This window comes from Nanorana parkeri, unplaced genomic scaffold (assembly GCF_000935625.1).
Source record: "Nanorana parkeri isolate BGI_ZX_2015 unplaced genomic scaffold, ASM93562v1 scaffold711, whole genome shotgun sequence".
Lineage (NCBI taxonomy): Eukaryota > Metazoa > Chordata > Amphibia > Anura > Dicroglossidae > Nanorana > Nanorana parkeri.
In genome coordinates this window covers 432,170-442,045 of record NW_017306979.1, presented here as the reverse complement: position 1 = coordinate 442,045, position 9,876 = coordinate 432,170, and positions in this window count along the sequence as shown.

Here is a 9,876-nt window from a genome sequence, read left to right as displayed (position 1 = left end):
GGTAGCTTTAGTTCTCCTGCACAGTGCCCCAATCTGTCACTACTGCTCCCAAAGTTTCCATACTGACTTTTCTGGACAACACAATGGGCTTTTTTTTTTTAGTTTTTAAATATATGAATGGACAAGTAACGACTCAGCTTTAAAACATAAGCTAATATCTGGATATCTGGCAATCAGTTTACAAAATTATACAGATACATTGTAAATTGAAGAATTCATGAAAAATATCTCATAATCCTAGATAGACAGCTGCATGTATTTCACATACGTTCCTGGATTTCCTTTGGGACCCCCCCTCTCTGTATACCAGGTATATACAGAACATATTTAAACTGCTCACATGTCTGTGTGGGTTCCTAATTATCCAGGCTATGGTTTAGTTACTTCAACTGGACTTGTTCTGTGATGTTATAGACATTTCAAAGCTTATCCAAGCAGCTTTGCTAGTTCTAAAAAGTTTCAGGAACATGCCGCACAGGTAATTCAGTCATCCTAATCACCACGGAATGTGTTAGGGCAAATTGTGATTTTACAAGAAAAAGATGGAAGGTGTGAAAGTTTGTAAACTAGTTGCATAACTCAATCCCATGCTGCCATGAATTCTGGGGTATTATGCTAATAGGCCAAATGAAATGGTTGAAGGTGACTTATAATATCATCAACATCAACAGAAGTGTTTTCTCATGGGAGACCCGACTTAATGCAAGGAAGTTTTGTCACTGTTCTAGGGATAAAAGAGATGGAGTGAAAAAAATAGCAGACATAGCTTTACAGTGGCACAGTCTAGATCCATGTAGAAGCACCATCAGTTTCTGACTGGCCTGAAATCTGGCCCTACAAAACTTAAAGTCAAGTGGTCTCTGGTTGCTTGCACAGACCACTTACACATGAGAGAATGAGAGGACAGTATCATAATTCAAAATCATGTGGGAAGAGGCTACATTCCTTCCTAGATGAACTTTCAAAAACGTTATTTATCTGATGGCACAAAACTTCGTAAGACTAAGATTAATTGTATTCTGAGTGAACTTTCTGACATTAGCACAGCTGTACATTTGCTGGATAGCATTGACAATTCACTGAGCTAAATTTGCTCATGTACTGGACCCTGGGGCCCCCCTCACACTGCATGGGTTAAATGCTCGTTTGGCTTGGGGTAAATGATTAACTACAAATACTTGTTGTCTGGAGGAAATGCATGTGATGGCATCAGAGAGCTGTGGCTTCTGTGGACGGGTTACATGGAAAGGAGGAAGGCTGCAGAAGCATGGAATCAATTAGTATTTCACCATATTGCTATTTCCCCTAGCCAAACAAGCATGTAACCCATGCAGTGCAAGGGGACCCCACTGCATGGGTACATTTTAAAAGCAGCCAACAGTGGGGTTTATATTTTTTATAGGCTTATATATTTAACTTCTGTTTTAGGTTTAGTGTCCTTTACAGAACAAATCTATATATGAAAGTTATAGTGCTCATGTTGACACCATTAAGGGTCCATCAGAGCATCAGGCTGTGCTCATTGGATCTGCACCCCCTCCCACGTCTGCTGTTTATAGGGTTCATTGAATTCTACAGGTTACTTTGCTGAGTACTGTGTAAAGGTTCAGACTAGGAACATGTCTAATTCAGATGCTTTGTGCTACAGTTCAGTGATAGGCAGGGTTAAAAGGCTATTTTTATATGGCAGCACAGCTCCAAAAATCATTTGATTATGTGTTTCAAATGTCCGCACTGTAACGTTTATAACCATTTTGTGTTTTTTCTGCAGCCTCTATGTGGTCATCGGAATTGGTATTACGCTCTTCCTTTTATTGGTTGGCTCCATCGTCTGTTGCTTTTGCAGATGCATGTTTAGTTGTTGCCTTGGTAACCGCTCACAACGTAAGTAATATGGGTGGTAATATGGGTATTTCCTACTATGTCAGTCCAATAGAAGCTAAAATTAGCTAAACATAAGAGGGGGAATTTATCAAGACTGGGGCAGACAGAATCTGGAGCAGTTGCCCATTGAAACCAATCAGCATCTCCCTTCAGTTTGCCCAAATAAGATTTGAAAATGAGACAGAGAAGCTGATTGCAGTGCAAATCTGCTCCAGTTTTGATAAATTCCCCCAAGCTGTTTTGTACAATGTGGTACATTTGCTGCAAAATTGTTCAAATGGCTATCACACACATTTAGATATTTTGTGCATATGGAATAGGAATTACAGAATATCCTCCCAAATAGTATCAGTCCTCTTTTACTATTGGCAGAGTTTGGGATATAGTATATTTAACTAGATGCTCTGGACTCGCAGTACTGATGTTATGTAGGCACATATTAGACCAATGAGTCTGTTTTTACTTACATTTACTTACATTTCCAAAGCATTTAGTATTCAGGGGGACTGGGGAGGTTACAATAATGAACCACTATTTAAAAAAAAATTCCCAGAAACTACAAGGCCATTCTTTTGTTTTTATGCTTACAAAGTGACAAGGGATTTCCAGTGTATTATTGGTTCTGTAAACAAACAGCACAGCTGGAGGTTCTGGAGAAAGCGGAAAGAACTAATTTCACAACAAAAAAAATAGGGAGAGTCAGGAAAATGTGACAAAGAGCCTAAAGTTGCACCTACTGGCTGGATATGAAAATACTTAATCTGGAGTAGTTGTACCTGGTAATCAATCAGCTTCTCTCTTCAATTTGTTCAGCCAAGCTTTAAAAAATTAAAGTGAGAAGCTGATTGGTTGCCATGGGCAACTGCTCCAGATTCTGTCAACTCCAGTTTTGGGAAATCCCCCCCAAAATGTTTATGTGCAATAGCTCAGATTTATCTTCAAAAAAATCTTTATTTTCACTTTAAAAAAATTGCCCTGACTATAATAAATAAGAGAGAAAATATGTACAAAATCACTTACATTCTTTTAAAAGAGAATTATGAGGTGAGTGCCTTTCACTCAGCCTCATAATCTGAGCCGACCTGTGACAATGAAACTGTCACAGGTCGGCTCAGTAGATCGGGAAGTGATCGAACACATACCGGCGTTCGCTCACTTCTCGATCCTGTCACTGCAGAGAGCCATGACAGGGGAGTGACTGGATTCTCCCCTGTCCGATCATCCAGCGCTGACTGGTGGAGCGGATGGGGAGGGTGCGGGTACAGCTGGCTCTGCCTGATATGCAGAGCCAGCTGTCACTCATGCAGCTAGGCGGATCCAGACATAATTGTCGGGATCCATTTCAGCTGCGGCGTCTCAGTATACCGCGAGCTGAAGCTTTAATATACTGAGTTTTGGGTAATGGGAGGACGCTAGTTTGTGTCCTCCCGTTACCCTTTGGAGAACTATGGGGAAAAGCCCTGACCCCATAGTTCTCCTTTAACTGCTGAGATAGCATTTCAGACACGTCAAATCATGTAAAAAGCAATGTCCCAGCCATGTGCAGATGCTTTTCACATGATTGTTTAGCTAATTAAAATGTAAAGACTGTACATTACTCTTAAGGCAAATGTGGATCATGCAGCCTAATTCCGCCATGTATTTTTCTGTATATTACTGACATTTAGTGACAGTATGCTTTCTTCCCCTTGTATGGGAATGTATAGTGCTTTGCCTTTAGTTTTATTCTTTCCTCAGTATTTTTTTTAAGGAGCAACTGAGGTCACTTTGTGTGCCCCCCACTGGAGCCCACTGACTGCCGATGAAGGGCACACAAGAAATGGTGTAGGTGGAGGCTTACAGTATATCCCACACAACAGAACACACATACCCAGAGCTGCAGTAGCGTGACTGTGCTTTAACCCTTTGCTATCTTTCCAGCACTGTAAATGAACCCATAACTGTGTGCCTTTTTCCTGAACACTTTCAAGCCACTGTACATTAATATACCTGGGAAATGTTGGAATCCTGTAGACCTAAGATTTGCGAAATGGAGGCGGGGCAACGAACAATACATACATGAGGAATAAATGTTGGCAAAACACTGATAATGATAACAATTCAGTAGTAACAAACACTGGCGGAACTACTAGGGTCGCAGCTGTCACAATTGCGACCGGGCCCTGGCGTGCCTGTTGGGGGGGCCCAGAGAGGAAGAAGATGGCTTGCAGCTCCCTCATATCTTCCCCCAAGATAGTGCCGCTCCTTCCCCGCTGCTCTGCTACCCGCAGCAGTAGAAGCAGGGCATGTACGGGCGGCTGTGCAGGGATGGAGAGGCTGTGAGACTTATCAGGCACCTGTCCAGCAGAATGTGGAACTTGCGTTTTCCTGTAGAAGGAATACCTAAGATGCAGTTTACAAGCGGCAGCTGTCAACCATTCAAGTTTTCGATTGGGTGACAGCTGCTGTATTTAAATGCCGGCACACCACATGCAATCGTATGTCATACAATTTACATGCTGTTAGGAATCAGTAACTTGATTTGTGCATCCACGAGCCGGAACGCACTGCATCTAGTGTGACTGAGCCCTTAGTGTTCTGACGCTTTCAATTGCAGCGGCTGTCACCCGATCGTTAACTTCAACTGGTGACAGCTGCCGCTTGTAGATGCCAGGTTATGGATTCCTGCTGCAGGAAAATGCAAGTGCCTGACGCAGGAATTCCTAATCGCACCTAAAGATATAGGAAATAGAGGAAACGTGAGAGTAAGAATATCTTTTCTTTTTTTCCTTTCTAGATATAATCTAATGGAAGACGTCTACCCTGAAACTTTGGCATTGTAAGAAGCAAATTTTCCTGCAGAATTACAGTATTAACGTACAGAACAAGCCAAGCCGTAAACTGGAATATTCTGTGACTATTTTATGCCATAACAAAAACCAAACATTAGTACATATTTGGATGAAAATGGCTGATGCCGAAGACAGCGCTTATAGTACTTTCACATACATTTGGGATAACCTAGTAATGCTATAAAACCAGAAACACCTACTGTGGTTAGCACCAAAAAATTTACACAAATAACTGTATCACAGCAAGATTATCATGTCTTTGGGCCAAAACATGTGTGATGCATAACCTGGGGGGAGGATTTGTCACTCATTTATGAACAAGAACAATGTTTAACATTTTACAGGGATCAACATAATTTTTTTTCTATAGGAGTCAAATGCCTTCATTGTCAATAATAGAAGAACTTTCATATTGGTATCTTGGCCATTTAGCAAGCATATCCAATTTAACACTAAGAAAAAGTATGGTGGCCCAGTGGGTTGCACTGGCTTTAGCTTCTTCTCATTACTGATGATGACAGCTGACCAACCATGGCACTTTGCATTTTCATTTGTTCACCCAGCACATAAAAAAAATATTTGCTTCTAATTAAATTGCAAGAAATGTTTATAATCTGGCTATGCAGTTTATATCTGCTAAAATCATATATGACACATGCAGGTAGAGTGGATGGCAGTGGCATGCATGGTGTGCAAACAGAAAAAACTAAATTATGACAGCCAGCGGGGCCGACTAGCAAGATACTGAAGCTTGGCCCAGTGGGAGATTCCTCCATCCACACAGTTTAGCGTAGATGGAGGAATCTGTTGCACTTTTTCCATCTGACCATAGAGAATCTGCAGATAATCTATAGATGTATGGCCAAGTTTTAGACCTTTCCTGCAAGCCTAAACATAAATTGATTTTACCCCTATCAAAATGTACTTCCCAAGAAAAACACTTCCTAATAAAAATGTAAGCTTCCTTTATATTTAATCCTTCTGTACACAAGCATGCAGTTTATTTCCTATCTGAGTTTGGTCATTTGATGAAACTTGCAAAGACTTTGTCCAAATATGTTTGACTTTTTTCCAGGTTTTCAAACTACTATGCAAGCAGAACATCTGTATAAAGTAAAGCTGTATGCTTAATATTATCCTAATAAATAAGAGTAATGTTTCAGTTTCAAATTTACTCAAGTGGCACTTGCAGGGATCTGTATTTTAATATTATACCATAGGTGCAGATCAAAGCCAACTGATCAGGAGAGAATCACACTTCAGACTCATTCTACACTGTAATCATTCAAGTACTAAATTGGACCATGTCATTGTTCAGATGTTTAACGGATGTTGTGATAAGGTCCTGCGCTGTATATCTGAAAGTGCATTTACTACTTTCTGTAATTAATGGTATGTATAATGGAATGTAACTGTGAATATAAATGTGTTGCATTTTATTTATTCTGCTCCCTATGCATCATGTGAACAATGTGTCTGTAATGTGTTCTCATGCTTGCTTAGTCATATTGGCTGCTTTTTATATGACATCATCCTTTCCACTGACTGCAATGCCTTTTTCTAGCTTCTCTCCCTTGTTCATGATCCTGATTAAACATATCACTATGTGCAGAAAGAATGTAAAGATATGAGGCGAAGGATAGGTGTGGAGGACTGTAAACAGATTAAAAGCATTCTTACTAGAGGTGTGTGTTAAAGTTTGGAACCCTTAGCAATAAAATCATATTTTGTTGTCTAATTTAAAGGGTTCCTCTTTAGACATTTTTAGATTAATTTGTTCTTTAATATTAATGCATATAATTCTTATTTCCTTTAAACTGAAATGAAGTAAAACATCCATGTAATTACGCCATGATTGAGCAACCATTCCACATTCATGTAGCACAAGTTTGAATTGGCTTCACTATTCCAGAAACTAGTATGTGATATGATTCAGAGAATAGCTACTTGGTTGTTTGACAGATTCAGTTTAAAGATTCTTTAGGTAATTTACTGATTGGCTTCGGGACCCTTTTATAGTATGTCCATCTCCTTTGATTTTACCTACAGAAGGTTTTATTTTTATTTTTTTTTGTAAATTGTTTTGTGGCAGTATAAGAGGTTTTATATATTTCTTGCATTTTCTTTTGCTTGGTAATGCTTTAAATAAACCTTTGGTATTAAAGAGTCTTATTTTTTTTGCATTCTATATGTACAAAAAAACATAGTGATCAAAGGAACTAAAAAAGGACAGATCTTGTGTAACCACAAAGGGCCCACCAAGTGGACAGGACCTCAACTCCTTTGATGAACCTTAAAACTATAAAAGGTCATAAAGAGCTTTTTCTTTCCCCAATAACAGGGTTAAATGGCTTGAGTGTTATTCTACCAATAATTAATTACTATGTTTTTTCCATTAATAAGGCATGATATGAACTGCTTCAATGACTCCTCCTCTCCTTACTTTGGTTTCATACCCGTAATGCTTTCAAATACAAACAATGTTCATATTTTTCAGTACTATTTGAAGGATTTACAGAAAAAGTAGGAAGCACAATGTCCTGGTACCTGTGAAACTTGAAGGCCACTTTAGGCTAAAAATTGAGATCTGTTTTTAGAACAATACGATCAAAATGATTGAAAAGACTGTATTTAACGAACTCTGTGAGCAGTAGTGACTGCCACCAAAAGTGTTGTTAAATGCTGAGAATCAGCAAATACCGGCATTACAAAGCCTGATATAACTCCTCACGTACAGTGTACGTGGCCAGTCATATAGGCACAAAGGGACAAGACGTACACTGTACGTCTCCCGTCACGAAGGGGTTAAACAGCGACTTTGTTAGGGTCCTTATTGTTTTGGAAGGGCTATCTGGGGCATTGTTTGGCAAGTATAGGCCTGGATCAGGCTATAGCATCACAAAATGCTTGCATTAGAGGATCCAAGAACAGGGACCTATTCAGAAACTCATCAAGAGCAGTCACCAAAACTCTGTCATGCTGAGAGCTAAAAAAATGGAGGAAACATCAGAAAACATTTTTTGTCGAAAGCTAGCCATGTGTTAAGTCCTTTGTAAACCTTGCCATATATGGCTTGAGTGATCGGTTTTCTACAGGAAATTAAAGTCTTTTAACTTTAAGAGCTGCTCTTCAGAAGCCAGGCAGATAGCTTCAAGGCTTTCACCTGCAGGTGAGGCATTGGTCCCTGCAACACAATGTCTGGTCTGTACAGAAGGAATTGATTAGATGCTCTGGCTGGAGACAGTAGGAGAAGAATGGTGCCAAGGGTATCAGATCTGTATTTCTGGAGTTAGTCTAAATGGGGAAAAGGTAAGATTGCATTCTCTCTTGGAATGAGAGAAAAGAAGGACTTCAATTTTGCATTGATCTACAAGGTAAAAAGTTGACCCCATAATGACTGGATTGCTGTGAAGATTTCTGGATGCAGGGACCACTCTGCTACTAATATATCTTGGAGATTCAAGTAGTCCACCAGTTGGTTGTAAGATCCCTTCAAATGGATAGCAGAGAAGGAAGAAAGGTTATTTTCTGCCCAGTATAACACAGACTCTAGAGAAGGACTCTTTTTGCCTCCATGTTTGTTGATGTATACGATTGTAGTGGCATTGTCTGAGAGGACTAAAAGGTGATACTCTCTGACATTATTATACAGGATTTATATAGCGTCAACAGTTTGCACAGCGCTTTACAATATAAGGAAGACATTACAATCACAATACAAGATAGTAAGGTGGGGCCTCAAACTAAAAGGGAGGGACAAGTGATACATGAGGAGGTAGCTGTGTGGGGATGAATTGTTTGACAACGTGATGGTTGAGGTGGCATGAAGTGAGAACAATATTTCTGGTATTTTTCTGTGAAATAATACAATATTATTAATATTAATAATACAATACAATCTAGATTACAGCCAGTCCGGTCTCATATAAAACTGGCCAGACATCACTTCAATATTCTACATGGAGTCACTACAATTTTTGTTTATTTTTCTGTAAAAGATTTCACTATAAAACTTGATTTTTAGTGTAAAACCCGCCCAGTATGTGTCCTCATCAATCTGCAGCCTGGTACTTTACATCATGTGATTGGAGTCAGGACGAGATTTGTTGTATTTTTCTGTGAAATTCTCTAAATTACTTTATGAAATCTTCTCTGCTCTGTTCTCTGTGATATCTGCAGCTTTGTACAAGTCTGATATACCGATGTGATCAAACATCTGATCTACATAATCATCGGCAGTACAGAGCACATCCTCCCCAAAACACACAGAGGGGAATGATGATTTTAAAGATGATATATAGAATAGGAGAGAAGAAACACAAGCGCTGGGGAGGTGCGCCCCACAACAACAATCACCCTTATGACTGGAAATTAGGGCCTTTCAATGTCTTCCAATTGGATGACTGTTTGGATTGTTCCCTTGTCCAGTGGTCCTTCAGATGGGAGCAATGACCCCAGCCACCTGCATTTGTGCTAAATCTCAGGGACATAATGAAAGGTTCTCCCTTGTGGTCCCTTGCTAAGAGGAAGCATTTTCTTCATCATCAAAGACTGCAATGTACACTGAATGGCACTTCTTGACAAATGAAGGCCATGCATCAGTGATAAAACTGACAGCTTTAAAAAGCATAGGGAAGTAGCCCAGCAACCTTCTCCCTTTGCATGCCTGCTTTCAAATGCAACTTTATTTAAGAAACTCAGAATTCAGGATTTCTGGCGACGCAGGTGAATGCTGGCTTCAGATTAGGCAAAACTGAATCCCAGGCCTTTTTAAGAAGAATATCACTCTTCTAATCCATTGGGGCAAGGTCTGTATATTTGGAAACAATTCCAGGAGGATTTCTATTCCACAAGTGCTCGGAATCCTCATCATAAGGAAATATGCATTAAAAGCATACAAGCAAAAGTAAAATAAGTATTTGATCCCCTACCAACCAACAATAATTCTGGCTCCCACAGACTGGCTATGTGGTACACAGATTAGTCCTGTAAATTTAGGAACGTGCTCCGTTATTGTGTATAAAAGACACCCGTCTACAGAATCTCTTTCTTCCATTCAAGAAGAAAGAGCTCTTTGGCATTAACTCGACTCGCCGTGCCTGGAGGAAGAAAAATGCTCACTATGACCCCAAAAGCACCATCCCTACGGTCAAGCACCGAG